Genomic DNA, 16310 nt, shown 5'->3' on the forward strand with positions numbered 1-16310 from the left:
ATAAGAGATAATAGTGGTCTATTTTGTTGCACCTATACTTTCCCCTCGTAGTCACTGAATGCTTGAAGGGCAAGTGATGTGGCACCCTTGGAACTTCAAGAGAATTTCTTGAAGGGCGCAACCAACTTGGCACCCTTGGTATCACAAATAAACTATTAGGCGTGGCACCCTTGGAACTTCAAGGGAAGTTCTTGAAGGGCACGACCAAATTTGGCACCCTTGGAATCATTAAAAATAAATTAATTGATAAATATAATCAAGAAATGAAAACTAGGTAAATTTACATCAAGGGTAAATGATTTTAGAAACCGAGGTAATTAAACCAAAAATAAAACTTGGGTTAAGAGGATCATAGGAAGAAATAAAATAGGTTACGTTAAAAAAACTCTACCCTTCCCATGTTGGGAAATATTAGGTAGATTATGTAGTTTAATTAGGTAAAAAGGGGAAAGATGGACATAATTGTAAGGATAAATATTAATCCTAAAATAGTTAAACCATTAAGAGAAGAGGATGATGAATTAAATAATATTAATAAATTAAATTTTAGAGAAATGTAGAGAACCTCCATGTGGCAAGAATATCCATCTAAGAGATAACTTGAGTTAAATTAGGGAATAGATAGGGGATCAAATCTTGAACTCATTAATTGACTTTAGTAATGAACACAAATTAAGGAGTAACAAGGGGGATCAAGAGGCAACTAGCAGAAGAAATAGGAATCTTGTTGAGGTGAGGAAAATATTAGCTTTAAATTGAAATTTAAGTAAATAATTTTGGAGACCCTTGATGAGAGACTGACACATGGGTGGGTGAATAATCAAACAGTTGAATTATAAAAAAATAATTAATTATGCATGACATGCCAAGTGTCACCTATGAGGACCCCTATAAAAGAAGGGGCAAGCCATGGGAGAACGGACTTTTGGGAACCCTATTGTGGGATGGATGAGACTATGTCAGAGCAGTGATTACGAAACTATAGTGAGTTTGGTGAGGTAGAGGATTTTAGAGGGGGGACTCTTGAGCCAAGGAGTGCTCTCCTCTACCATCTATTGAATTCCTCCATTGTACAACCCCATTGCAGCTCGAGGGGTCCGCGGGGAAGAAGAATACCCAAGGAGTAGGCTGGGAGGTTAACCAATGGGTCATCACATTCGGATCAAGTACGTCGTCATTCACTCTCGAAGGTGACCAGCGACAAGGGAAGGCAAGTAATGGAAAATCAAGTGGAGTTTCGTCTTCTGGTGAACGGTACATGTGTGTTGCAATATTATTTTGTATGATTTCTTTATGGCCTTAGTTAAATATATGTCAATTTTATGATATGTTCAGTGAAATGAAATTTAGGAATGTGTTAGACAGTTGCTGAATAAATTTGAATTCCCAATGTTTTTCTCTTCTGGTTGCATTTTATTGTGATTTATTTCGTGAAAAAATATATATATAGTATAGAACTAGTCCTTACACTTGGTATAGAACTGGTCCTTACAATTTTCACTACAATAAATCAAGTCCACCCCTAGCATGTGTCAATTTCATGGTTGATTTTTAAGTTTTCATTGCAATAGATCAAGTTCACCACCACTGCGTGTCAAATTAATAGTTTATTGTTTAATTTTCGTTGCGATGTGTCAAATTGTCTTAGTCTAAGACTTTAAAAGAGCTATATTTTTAGCATTTAAAAAATAAATTACTCTTGGTATAGTAACTCTTTGATTTAGGTATTCATTCTAAAAGGTTTTTTTAATCATGTTATTTGGTTTTAATTATATGCCTAAAAATTGTTGAAATATTTAAGATTTTTTAGAGTCGTGATATTTTATCTTTAATGTCATGGTTGAAAAATGTTAAAAAAAATAACATTTTTCAGAGTCAAGATATTTATTTTTAACGCCATGGTTGAAAATTGTTGGAATTTTAAGTTTTTCTTGTCATGATATTTTATATTTAACGTTATTGTCAAAAACTATTGGAATTTTAAGGTTTTCCAAAACCATCATATTTTTTTAATGTCATTATTGAAATTTTAACAAAAAAAAACGTTGATGTTACATCAACGCTTTTGATTTCAGAGCGTTTTTTCATATCTATTGCACAAAAAAATAGTTTTTAATGCCACTGTTAAAAAAAATTGTAATTTTAACCCAAAAAAATGGTGTTGATGCAGCATTGACTTTTTTTGTTTTCAAGGTGTTTTTTCACGTTTATTGCACAAAAAAATTGGTTTTTAATTGTTGTTAAAAAAAATGGAATTTTAAACCTAATACTTACAAAAAAACATGGATGCAGCATCAACACTTCATTTTCGGAGTGTTTTTTCATTATCTTTGCGCAAAAATAAAGTCTTTTCAGCTCCACAATTGCCCACAACAAAGAAAGCAAGTTATCCCATTTGGGTTTCCATGGTAAAACATTGGTGTCAAATTTATGTGTGCATGTTTTTTTATCTCAATTATTTTTCGTTGCAAGTTGAATGTTAAGAAACTCTATCTTTGTGAAAGCTAATTTTGGTTTTTGTTTTTAGTTGCCTTGTTTTTCAATAGATTCATCTAAGTAGTTGCAGAGTTCGAAGAAAATTATCAGGTATCACTTCAATTGCCTTCACGAAAACAATTTAAAGGGCTTGAATCCAAACTTTTGGACTCAAAATGTGGGTCTGGGAAAGGATTGGATGCATCCAACAAACCAAATCACATTCTGGATTGTAGTGATGGAGATAAAGAGAAAACACCAACTGCTTTAGGGTTGTTGTGGAAAAAATTTGAAGGCATTGCTATGAAAGTTTGAGTATCAGCAAACTTTTTTTGTGTTTTATTTGGCAATGGCTTGGCAAAAGATATATTTTGGATAGACAACTCTATCAAAGACCATGGCAAGGAACGATTTTATTTCACGGGTGGAAGAGGGGGATTATTATGAGAGTATATCACATTCTGTATATCTGACCCAAGTGACTGGAGCACACAAACGCTTTAATTATAGAAAACATGAATAGATATATTTATTAATGATTGAATAATTGTTACAGTTGTGGAAAACCCTCACTTAAATACGGCCCTGGGTGCCTCTCGGTGAATGGGCATGATTTTTTATCATGCCCTTTTCCTAATTACTTACTAATTATAGACTATTTAATTTGATATAGCATTGCCTTCCCCTTGAAAATATGCTTTGTCCTTAAAGCATACGTAACGACGGGTGTTGTTGACGAAATGCTTTCATCTCACGTGAAGCTTCTTCTTCTGGTAAGTCCGTCCACTTGATCAGGTATTCAGTGATTACTCGTGATCACAGTTTTTTCCCCTGATGGAGATGATTCCTTCTGGTTCTATAATGACCATTCTTTCGTCATCTAAGATTGGAAGTGTTTTTTGTGTTGGTTGATGTTCGCCAAGTACCTTTTTAAGGCAGGATACATGGAAAACATTGTGAACACAACTTTTATCAAGAAGGTTGAAACTGTATGCTACTTGCCTAATCTTTTTGTTGATCTGGTACAGTACATAAAACCTAGTGCCAATTTGTCTTTTCCCTTCTGTTTTAAGGACAACTGCTTGTAACGCTGAAGTTTAACAAATACCCATTCTCCAACTTTAGATTCTCTCTCGGTTCTATTTCGATCAGCTTGCTGCTTCATACAATTTCTTGCATTATTTAAATTTTATTTTAGAGTCTGGATGACTTTTTGGGTTTCTTCTAACTGGTTTTTAACAGCTGGAAGTTTCGTCTCGATGATAGAAAATTCCTTCCATTTTGGAGGTTCATAACCATACAAAACTTGAAATGGAATCATTTTTGCTAACATGTGGTAAGTAGAATTGTACCACCATTCAGCGACATGTAACCACTAAACCCACATATTTTGTTTGTTTGTGGCATAAAAACGTAAGTAAGCTTCTAAACATTTATTAACAACCTATGTTTGGCCTATTTTTGAGGATGGTAGGTTGAACTCATGTTGAAATGAGTTCCTATATGTTTGAAAAATTGCTTCCAAAAATTACCCTTAAATCTAGCATCTCTATCACTCACAATGACCTTGGATTTCTTGGGAAATCCATGTAATTTGTAAATATTTTTGCAAAATATCTCAGTGATTTGTTTTGTCGAGTCTAATTTCCTCATTGCAATAAAGTGAGCATACTTGGTGACTCTGTCAACTACTACAAGAATTTTATCTTGACCATCAGACACGGATAAACCTTCAATAAAGTCTATTGATATTTCATCCCATTTCTAATTCAGAATGTTTAAGAGATGTAGTCCAGGTGTCATAATATTTTCATTTTTATTCCTCTAGCAATTATCACATTCTGCTACATATGTTTGGATATCATTACTCATTCCCTTCCAAAAGAATGATTGGTGTGAAATATAGTAGGTTTTGAAGAATCCTACATGTCTGGCTGACAGTAAATCACGCGACTCTTTGGGAATCTTGGTTTTAAATTTGGAATCTGAATTCAAATATATTCTTCTCTTGTGCCATTGAATATCGTTCTTGCATTCAAATTTTGAATTCTGAGGAAAATTATTGATTATAACACTTGTTTCTGGATCTTTTGCATATTCACTATGAATCTCATTAAGCCATTGGGGAACAACAACTGAAACTGCAAGTAATGATGGTCCTTCGTCTTTCCTAGGTAGATCATCAGCTACTACGTTATCTTTCCCTTTCTTGTGTAATATAGCCACGTCGAAGGCGGCGATTTTTTCTATCCATTTTTGTTGTTCTGTAGATAGCATTTTCTAATGGAGGAGACGTTGAAGACTATTATGATTTGTTCATATTAAGAACTTACTTTCCAAGAGATATTGTCTCCATTTGGCTAATGTGTGTGTTATCCTCCTGTTGCAACAGGGTTTCATCTTTCATGATTGACATTTTTACATGCCAAATATGTCATACTTTGCAGGCTGCAGTGTTCCATATTTCCACAAGATGCCATGAAGTGTGCTTAGTCCAAATGCACTGTTGTATTCCAATTTTGATGAGTTGTTCCAGTTTTGAAGAGTTTTCATTTAAGGGAGGTCCAAACAGTCTAATCTTGGTCTCCCTAGGTTTCAATTTCCTGTTTAGAATATAGAGAATGTATCTGTCCAAACAGTTTAATCTTGGCAGATTTGTAGATAGGTAGAGAATCAAAGGGACCCAACTGCTTAATCTGGGCCCTTGGCAGAAATAAGTGTAGATTTAGATAGGAAAGCATTCAAAAGAAAAATTGTAAATCAGGGTCTGCAAGTCTAAGTGCACCCACCCAAAAAGAAGAAAAAATGTTAGGAAGGTAGGCTGGGTAGGTAGCTGTGAGGTTGCAGAATGATGATTCATGATCAATCTTGTGTTTTAAAGTCTTATATCTTTTCAAATCACAGTTGCAGGCAGTTTTTCATCTGGAGGAGCTCGAGCTAGACATAACTAACTTCCCCTTCTTCTCATTTCCCAAGTCATTTACTAACTTCCCCAAAGAGGTCAAGATCTGCTTGATTCCTCTTAGTTCCATCATTCTCCATATCAGCTGCCTTGGTGAAGATCTGCTTCGCTCAAGGATTTCATTTCTTTACAAGTTCTTTTCCCCAAAATTAGCCTAAGGACCCTTAACTTAGCGCTTTCTGGTCATCTCCATATTAACTACTCACTGTATTATCTAAATCCCTAATCTGTATCCCCTTCCCCTACTAAAACTATGTATATAAATCCCAAAAATATTAAATATCCCCTCCCTAGCACTATAGCCATATTTTCCCTAAAGTCCGGGGAAAGGCAGTCCATCTGGGGTTGTTTTTAGCCCATCCGAGTCTTAAAGGAATTAGTCTGACACCTGGTCAGGCTAATAACTGGTGTTTCCTAGTCCTAACCCTCAAAAACCCTCTTTTCCGCCCCTAACCTAAATTTTTGTGCACAAATCATTAAACCCCCGCTCATAAACCCTCAAAAAACCACGTTTTACCCCTTATGCCAAAGTCCCGAGTGTAAATATATTAACCCGCCCGTTTATAACCCCCATAACCCATGTAAACCATAGTTTTGACCCCCCCCCCCCCGCCACGCTTTATTAAATTTGGAATATTTCGTGTATATTCCCGCCCCTTATCCCTCCGCCGCCTAACCTTCGCCGCCGACCGTCCGATCACCCGCCCCACAGATCAACGGTGGGCGGGCTTTCCCCTCTCCCAAGCCACCCGAAGGTTAGCATCCGGGAGATGGGCGGTATTCTCGCCATACTCCCGCCACGCGTCGCCTTCTGGGCTGTGGCAGAACCCCCTCTGACAAAACCACCCATGCCCAAAGGCGGTGTGCCCAGAAACCACTTACCGCCCTCCCCCTTGTGACGTAAGCCCCACATCATCTGCCTGTGTGGCCTCTCGCCACCGTGTCCTGCCACATCATCAGACCTGTTGTACTACCACGTCACCTCTATACATGCTAACGTCATCCTGCCACGTCATCCGCCGTACGAGGTCCGTCATGCTGATGTCATCAGCAATTTTGGCGCGAAGGGCGAAAATCGCACTCTGGAGCCCCAGAATCAGTTTCTGAGGCAGTTTTTGATGCGCGCGCATCGCTGGATAAATTAGGCCAAAATGGAAAATCCCTCATCACACGGCCCCCAGCAAGCCCAAAAGGCGCAGAATGACTTGTTTTTCTTCGCGAAGCACTCAGAAAGGAGCAAAAAACAGTTTTGAAGAAGACCGAGGGCTGAACAGCGGCCATTAAATGTTGATTTAACGCACAGCACATCAGAGCAGCAGCCCAGTTTATTGTCAAAGAGTATCAGAGGAAGAAGAAGACGCCAAAGAGTACCAGTCAAGATTTTTAGGGGCTCGAAGCAGCTAAACATTGATGAGCCCCCCAGCAAAGTCAAATCAATAAGTGTAAGCCCATCCCTGCCTTCAAATCACAGCTAAAACATTTAAGGCGGCCGAACAGCAAAGAACAGAAACCCATGCACAGTTATTGCAGAGGCAACTGCACCAAGCCACCGAGGACAAGCACATTCACTTCATTTTGATACGGCAGCCCTCAGCGCAGCCAAAGATATTTTCATGCATTTATTTCAGATAGGATTAGGTCAAATTAATTATTCTTTAGGACCTGTTTAGGTCAAGATGTAATAAACAAATTGTAGAGAGTTTTTCCATATATATACCGCCCTCTGCATTGTTTCAAGGGTTGGTCAATTGGTATTTTTTCACTAGAGACTCGCACTGTATACCTGAAGTTGTTTCTGTAATCAAAGATTGCCGAAAGTTCTGAGAAGAGACTGTTTGATGTGTTGTTAATGTTTTCTGGAGACTGAAGATGGAATTCTTGTGCTGCAACCTGATACAATAAGTGCTTCTTACCTCTGTTTACTGTTTACCATTATCTAAATAGCAGAAAGAAAGATTAGCTTAGAATTTGTTTAAATACACTCTATGCTCAATTTCTGTTGTTTCTTTATGTTTTCCTCAGAATGAATTGGTAATGAATATGAATTTCTTCTGGCTCATATTTACCCCGATTCACCTGTGTGTGCCAATTATCTAGGGATTTTTTACTGCCCCTAGGTAGAGCTATGTTATCTTCCCCTGTTAAGTTGATTGAGGGATTCTTAACTGCCCCTCATTACTTGGCATTCATCCCATCCTTTAAACCTGAAACATTGTTTCATGCGCAGCTACCCTGCTCCATTTTTCTCTCTTGTGACCAAGAAAATGCACCAGCAGTCCTCCTTTTCGACTCCACGCCCAATGGTTTGAAACTTTCAGACTCTGCTTTGCCTCTCTACTTGAAAACATAAATTTTCCCACCAAAATCAAAACAAAAACCCTCTGAACTCAATACCTAGCCTAAAATCCCTTTTCAACAAAGCTAAACCAGAAAGAGAGAGCCCTCTCTGACTGCAGGTGGGCTAGAACCTGCAGTCCAAAGTTGGTCTGTGGTTACCTCGGCCGTATCCTTTCCCGGAGCTTAAGGACAACCTGAGTGATAACAGTGTGCATAATAGCAAGCATTTCCTTATTGTATGTAGACCGGAGACATTCTTGCTTATTGAGCTTCCTACTTTCAAATGTGATTGGGTGACCATCTTACATTAGTACTGCTCCTATGCCAAAACCTGAAGCACCACACTCAATTACAAATGGTTTTGAGAAGTCTGGAGTTGTCAATACAAGGGCATTAGACATCACTTCCTTCAAGTCTTCAAAACACTATTCCTTCATCATTCCATCGAAATGAGTTCTTTAGAAGATTCGTTAGGGGTGCGGTTATATGGGCATATTTTTCAATTTATCTTAGATAATAATCGGTCATTCCTAACAATCCTCCTAGTTTGGAGATATTAACTAGTTTGGCCATTCCCTTATAGCCTTGATCTTGTTAAGATCCACGTTTACTCCTTCTTTGGATATTACATGTCTGAGATACTCTACTTCTTCTTTCCCAAAAGTGCATTTGGACTTCTTGGCATAGAACTAATGTTTTTCTAATACAATAAGAACTTGTTCCAAATGTTATAGGTGTTTCTTCCATGTTTTACTATAAATTAGAATGTCATGAAAGAATACTAACACAAGCTTCTTTAGATATGGACAGGATAGCTTGGAATGTTGTTGGTTGTAAGAGTCCATCCTAAGGTCCTCTAACAGAACTAAATTTCTCTAATTTCAATAAAATAAAAAGGGAAATAATTTATTTCTAACTAAACATTTAATCGATGATAATTTACCATTAAAAATTATTCTGATAGCTTGGTTGAGATGCCCCTAAGCTCTTGATCCTGCTAAGATGCTCCTCTTGACTACCGACTGGATTTACCTCACAGCCAACTAGGAAGTATTTCCTAGCCCATGAAACCTCCACAGGTTCCCTAGCCCTCCAAGCCCAAGTCCAACCAGATGTAGTGTGTCCAAGATAAATAATACTCTCCTTCTCTCCCTTCTCTCTTCTCCACCTTACTCTCAAAACAAATCCTCCAAAACCACAACCAAACCAAAACCAAAAGCAAGACCAAGGATCCCCTCTCCTCCCCTCATCCTTCCCCTTTTATGCCCCCTTCTCATCTCCACCTCAACCACCTCTCATTAATGTCATAACTACCCCCTCATCCTTACATTTGACTTATCTTCTCCCAAGTAAATTTGAGAGGACATTTTGGGGATGAGATATGAATATATAATTTGGTAATTAATTGGAGAGGACCATGTCTTCTCCCAAGTAAATTTGAGAGGACATTTTGGGGATGAGATATGAATATATAATTTGGTAATTAATTGGAGAGGACCATGTCTTCTCCCAAGTAAATTTGAGAGGAAATTTTAGGGATGAGATATGAATATATAATTTGGTAATTAATTGGAAAGGACCATGTCTTCTCCCAAGTAAATTTGAGAGGACATTTTGGGGATGAGATATGAATATTTAAATTGGAATAAATGGAAGGAAACCATATCCTATCAAAATTTAAATTTGAGGAGGTAAGTTGGGAATTGAATAATAACAAAATTTATATCAGTAATAAATTTACAATTTCACCAATGTAGGTATGTACCAATATTTCTTGATAATTATAAGTCAATATTTTAAGGTAATTTAAACACTAGTAAAATTTGCATGATAAGATTAAGTAGGGCATTACATACACTCCTCCTTCAGAAAACTTCGTCCCGAAGTTAGAGTGTAAAAGATACAAGGAGTTCGAAGCAGTTTGGCAATAAGGCATAACAAAATAGAGAGAGAGTTATAGTAGTAAAATTTGATAAGTCAGACAATGACATCGTTTTCCATCAAGAGTCTCCAACTGATCTATATCCTCTGATCCTTCCTGGCCTACTTCCGTTCCCACCCTATCCATCCTCTGCTGCTATATACAGTGGCATCGGTTATACCAATCTAACCACTAATAAAACCAATATGGCAGAAGCGTCGACTATATCGACCTAACTTCCCCAGCAGGCAACTGGAAATTGTCATCACACGTCTACGGGAGCGTGTCCACCACTGCCCTCCCACAATTTCAAGTTTGGAGGTTACACGGTGGGAAATACCTCCACCCCTCCCCACAACTAGGGTCAACACCCTAATATGGACCACACAACAGCACTGGTTGGATACTTGTCATCGAATAATCCAATCAAGTAGTCTTGTCACCTGTCATTCACATTTTACCCATGTCATAAGAGTGTATATCCAGTAGATACAAAATGTAATAGAAAAATGTACATTATACCTTTCCTCATAAGATGTCTCGACCTTCCCCCAATGGAAGAGTAGGTCTTGCCTATCATATAGTTCGTTCCAATCTATGATTTAGCTCTCATTCATGCATTTATATGACAACAAGATATATATAGATAAGTGATCTTAAACATCATGTTATTAAGTCTAATATCCACGTGTCAATCTTGCAGTTCATACTGGAAATAAATCATAATTTTACTAATTCATTCATTAAATAAATCATATCCACTTGAGCCATACATGAAACAACAATAATTCTGATAAGTCATGCACTAGATAATTCATCACCAAGTGAGTCATACATTAGGCCATACATCAAACATTTCCATCATCAATACCAAATCCATCAAATGATTTATATAAGTAGTTTCACGTGTCCAACTAAATGCATCAATATTACATAACGTTCATAAATAAATAACATGGAACTGCAAAATAGAACCTTAGCATTGGTAGTTGTCATAGTCAAAAATGGGCATCACATATGCTCAAAAAGTGAGGGGTAGTTACGACGTATAGTCTCTGCATCCTCCCAGGTAGCAGATCCTGGGCTATACTTGTCCCACTGGACCTTAACTTGGTCCACCATGTGACGTCTGAGCTGTCGAACCCTATAGTCCAATATGCGTAATGGTTCGACCACTATGGTTCCCATGTCTGAAACCTGCTATTCCCTCCAATCCAGTTTGTGAGATTCATCAGAAACATAATGTCGTAAAATAGATACATGAAAAACATCATGAGTTTTATGCAAATGGGGTGGTAGTACAAGACGATAGGCAACTAGTCCAATCTTCTCCTTAATTCTAAAAGGTCCTACGAACTGAGGTGACAACTTTGTCCCTTTCCAAAACTGAATGGTGCTTTTGTTGGGTCGGATATGAATAAAAGCTTGGTCCCCTACTTCATAACTGTGATCAATCCTATGTGAATCAACGTAACTCTTCTGCCTATCTTGTGCTTCCTTTAACCTTTGTTGAATTTGCTTTACATGTTCCTCCATTTCTTGAACTAATTATGGCCCAACTATTACTCGGTCCTCAAACTTTTCCCAACTCAATGGCATCCTACATGGCCTTCCATATAGAGCTTGATAAGGAGGCATCCCGATTGAACTGTGGTAACTGTTATTATAGGAAAACTCTACCAATGGTAAGTACCTTTCCCACTGAGTCTGATTATCCATGACGTACATCCTAAGCATGTCTGCCATACCCTGATTTACTCTTTCAGTCTGCCCATCTGTTTCTAGATGATATGCAGTGCTCAGGTTCAACTGAGTCCCTAGTGCTGACTACAAACTTATCCAAAACCTAGATGTAAATCGAGAGTCTCTATCAGAAATGATCTTTGTGGGTAAACCGTGTAGTCGAATAACTTCACTAATAAAAACTCGTGCCACATCAGTAATATCGTAAGTGTCTCTTACTAGAATAAAATGGGCACTTTTGGCCAATTTATCAACTATAAACAATATAGCATTGTGCCTTTGTGGCGTGAGTGGCAAACCCACAACAAAATCTATGGAAATTACCTGCCATTTAGACATAGGGATGTCATGTGGTTGTAGGAGTCCTGTTGTATGGCAATGATCAGCCTTCACTCATTGACATTCAAGACATTTGGCGACAAACTGGACTATGTCGTGCTTCATGCCTGTCCAAAAGAAGAGTTTCTTCGTGTCCGCATACATCTTCTTTACTCCAAGTTGTGCACAATAGAGTGCTCTATGTGACTCTTCGAGGATGGTCCTTCTTATACCTCCTTCCTTAGGTATGTATATTCTCCCTTGAAATCTCAATATTCCATCTGGTTCAAGGACATATCCCTCAAACTTTGGTTATATCTGCTTCCCACTCTGGAGTGCTGAGATAACCTTTAGATACCAACCATCTTCAAAGAGTTTCTCCAACACACGTTCCCTCAAATTTACCTTTAAGGCTTCTAGGGAGAAGGTTCGTGGTCTCCTGCTTAGTGCATCAACCACTACATTCTCCTTTCCCTTGATGTATGAGATCTAAAAATGATACTCACTCATGAATTTGCTCCACTGCCTTTGTCTACCATTCAAATCCCTTTGAGTGAAGAGATGCTTCAGGATTTGATGATCTGTTCTTAACTCAAATCTTCTCCCAACGAGGTAGTGTCTCCACAGTTTCAAAGCTAACATCACTGCTACTAATTCTAATTCATGGGTAACATACAACTCTTTGTGCTTCTTCAATTTTCTAGATGTGTAAGCTATTACTCTGCCTTCTTGCATCAATACTGCACCCAATCCTTGCTTTGAAGCATCGGTGCAAACAGTGAAGTCTTTTTCCATGTCTGGTACTCGAAGGATCAGTGCACTAGTTAGTAACCTCTTTAGTTCTATGAATGCAGTGTCACATTCATATGCCCATTCATACCCGACCCCCTTTCGTTGTAATGTGGTGATGGGTTTTGCAATCCTCGAAAACCCTTCCACAAACCTGCGATAATACCCTGCTAGCCCCATAAAACTACGTACCTCATGAACATTTTTCGGTACTGGCCAATCCATTATGGCCTTCACCTTTTCCGAGTCAACTGAAATCCCTTCTCCTGAAATGATGTGCCCAAGGTAATGAACCTTCTTCTGAAAAAGGAACATTTTGACACTTTTCCATACAATTGACTTTCCCTTAAGCAAGTTAATACAACCCTTAGGTGCTTTTCATGCTCCTTCTCATTCTTGGAATACACAAGAATGTCATCCAGAAAGACTTGCACAAATTGGTCCAAATACCTCTTGAACACACCATTCATGCGGCTCATGAATACTGTTGGTACATTGGTCAAACCAAATGGAACAACTACGAACTCATAGTGCCCAAACCGAGTTCGAAATGCAGTTTTTGAGATGTCCTCTTCCTTAATCCCAACTAGTGGTATTCAAATCGTAGATCGATCTTTGAGAAAACCGTTTCTCCCATCATTTGATCAAATAGGTCATCTATTCGAGGTATCGGGTACCTATTCTTTATTGTCGCTCTATTCAAGTCCCTATAATCTATGCATAGTCGTAAGGAACCATCCTTCTTTTTGACAAAAATCATTGGTGCACCCCAAAGTGAAATACTAGATCTGATAAATCCCAAGTCTAAGAGTTCTTTTAACTGCATCTGCAACTCACAAAGTTTTGGAGTTGTCATCCTATAGGGTGTCTTAGATATTGGTTCTACACCAGGTTTTAGGTTGGTGCAGAGCTACCCCCACACATACCCACTGATTGCGTAAGAATGCATAACACAATTGTCCCAGGCAATTGACTCACAAAGGAGTCAAAACTTCATATTTATATATGGATAAGGCCCTTCACCACCAGTTCCTTTGTATCGGAACCCAATCACCCCACCTGAATCACCTACTGGGACTTTCAAACAGGCCTCAATCCTTTGTTTAAGCCTTCGTTAAAGTCTTCCTTCCTTATCCTTCTATCGGGAATTAAAAACCCTTCAATACCTTTACATAACCCCTTAACCGCATATGTATATAACCACCCTCTCATAATGCTCCTATGGAGGCTCTTGGTTAATACATATTAACACACAAATTACATATCGGCGCTAAATCCCTTTAAATCCATTTACAAAGGGAAACTCCGCCCAAATCATATAGCAGACTTCAAATACATTAAACTCGTGACTATATTTGTCGTCAGGTCCGCTTCCTGTAGCCACTCCATAGTCCTGTACTACATTAAGGCCCGATCTCCGATTAGACGATATCTTTGATCGCCGATAAGCGCTTAATCGCTATCGGTGTATCACCCCTTACTATTTCATAGTCGCTTAGACCTTGGTTTCTCCGATATGCAATGAGCGATCAGATCTAGACCGTCGATCTGACGTCAAATCCGACGGTTGTCGCTCAATCGCAATATCGCAATCGCTCTATTCAAAGGCCCATTCCAGTCCTCGTCCCAATGGTTTCCGCCGATGCGATAAGATCTGGACCATTGATCCCACAGATCTAATGGCTCCTGTGCACTGAAGCTTTACTCCTCGTTATCTCGTTACTTTTGTTTTCCACCATTTTCTTCACTATTCTCTGTGGTTTTGACTTTTCCCAAAGGATCCCGTTCTTCACTGTTTTCGCTGCGACTCCCTCCTGAGCTGATTCCTCAGCGAATTCTCAACTTATTCAATGGATTCTAAGAACCCTTATGATTCCTCTGCATCATTCTCTCCTCCGCACATTCTTCAGAACTTTGCCTGCAATCTTCTGTAACAAAACCTACAAGTTCCACCATAATTAATCACAAAACACACGATTCACACTCTCTGACACAGTCAGGCATAAACTCTAAATATATATATGTAAAAGAAAAGATTACATTCAAGACTTCTTTATCTCACACAAGCCTATTTTCCAATGTCAGTGGCCTCTTTTTCGACTCTGCCCGTAGGCTTACATATATTCTATCTGTCTCGCTCTCTATTAATTGAACGCACAGGTTCACTATTTATAAGAATACATTGGATCGGATCACTGAAGGGATCCAATCAATCCTTTCCTTGAATCACTCAACTGAAGCCCTAAAGCTCGCTACATAATACATATGTGGCAAATTATAATTAATAAGTCTTCGAGAGACTTATCCATTCCATATTTTTCTCCGTTTTAAAACAGAAAAGTCCCCTTATTTAGCTCGATGGTCCACGTCCTCTCTTTGCTCTGCTTTGGACTCTTCGTTCAATTAAGAGTGTCGGATGCTCCTGCATCAGACTCCCAAAGTAGAAAATATTCATGATCTCCTGATCATGTGTCTTCTGGTCTTGGTCTTCCTGGATCCCACACTTTGTTCTGTAACTGTCCACATGCTTTGTTCCCTTGTTGTTGTTGTACTTTTGTTGTCTTTTGCTCCATCTTCTTCTTCTTATCAATCATATTCAAGTTCTGATTGATCTTTCTTCATGTTGCTATCATTTTCCTCCATTTGGACTAATTCATCATCGGCTCCCACATTTCTTCAATCTCTGTTTCCAGTACATCTTTGGACTGGTTCATATTCTACTTCATTTTTCTGCCTCCTTTTTGTTTCAGGTTGTTGTTGTCCACTAATTCTTTAAACTGTTGTTGGTTACTTTCTCTTTGTAGTTGTTGGTTTACTTTTTTTTCTTCTTTTGCACTTGCTTCAACCTTTGTCTTTCTTGTTATGACTTCTATGTTGACTCTTTCTTTTCTTACTTCAACCTTTGCCTTGGTTGCTTTGCTGACTTCTACTTTGCTTGCTTTTATGTTGTCTCTTATACTGACTTTGCTTTGTTTGCTTCAACTTTTGGTTTGCTTGCTTTTATGTTGTCTCTTATACTGACTTTTGCTTTGTTTGCTTCAACTTTTGGTTTGCTTGCTCTTGCTTCAATGCTTGCTATGACTCCTATGCTGACTTTAACTTTGCTTGTTGCCTCCCTATTATCCTTACCCTCTTGCACTAAATCATCATTGTTCAGCACTCTCTCCAACAACTTAACATCCCTGCTCCATGGATTGAATTTTTCCACAGAATCTCCTTCTTCCATCTTTAAGTGGCTTAGTTGTGCCAAGTCTCCTCCAGCATTTGCAAGAAAAGCTACACTCACTAAACACTTGTTAAAATTAAAAACACAACGCTGTTGTGCCATGTTTTCCTTTGGCAACAATTCAGTTTGCTACACTGTTTTTTCCTCCTCTGTCAACACATCAGTACACTGATTTGAACTCTCAACCGAATTCATGAGACTGTCCATTAGTCTCTCTTTCATACCATCTTCTTCAATGATATCTCTTTGCTTTTGTCCACCATAGTGAACTTCTTCTTTTGCAATCATACTGTCATACTCCGAATTTTCCAGCAAATATTCCAACAATGCAATTTCTCTGTGATACTTTGCAAGTGTTTCATCACCACTTATGTTTCCTGCATTTATACACAAATTATTAGTTTGGAAATCATAAGGTTCAACAGTCTCAACTGTTGCCTCACATATCAGCTCTTCAAACTGAACTTCATCTTCTTCTTCCACAAGAACTTGTTCCTGTGTTGTCACATCTTCACACATCCATGCATTGTTAAATTCCT

The 16310-nt window shown here is 38.4% G+C and overlaps 1 pseudogene; it reads left to right on the plus strand.

Moving 5' to 3' along the window:
• The first annotated feature begins 1217 nt into the window (after nt 1-1217).
• Nucleotides 1218-16310, plus strand: part of LOC149138758 (aminodeoxychorismate synthase, chloroplastic-like) — a 31487-nt pseudogene continuing 16394 nt past the window's right edge.

This window comes from Pinus tabuliformis, chromosome X, assembly GCF_031772625.1.
Source record: "Pinus tabuliformis cultivar Carrire ecotype Pingquan chromosome X, CPIR1, whole genome shotgun sequence".
NCBI classification, from domain to species: Eukaryota; Viridiplantae; Streptophyta; class Pinopsida; order Pinales; family Pinaceae; genus Pinus; species Pinus tabuliformis.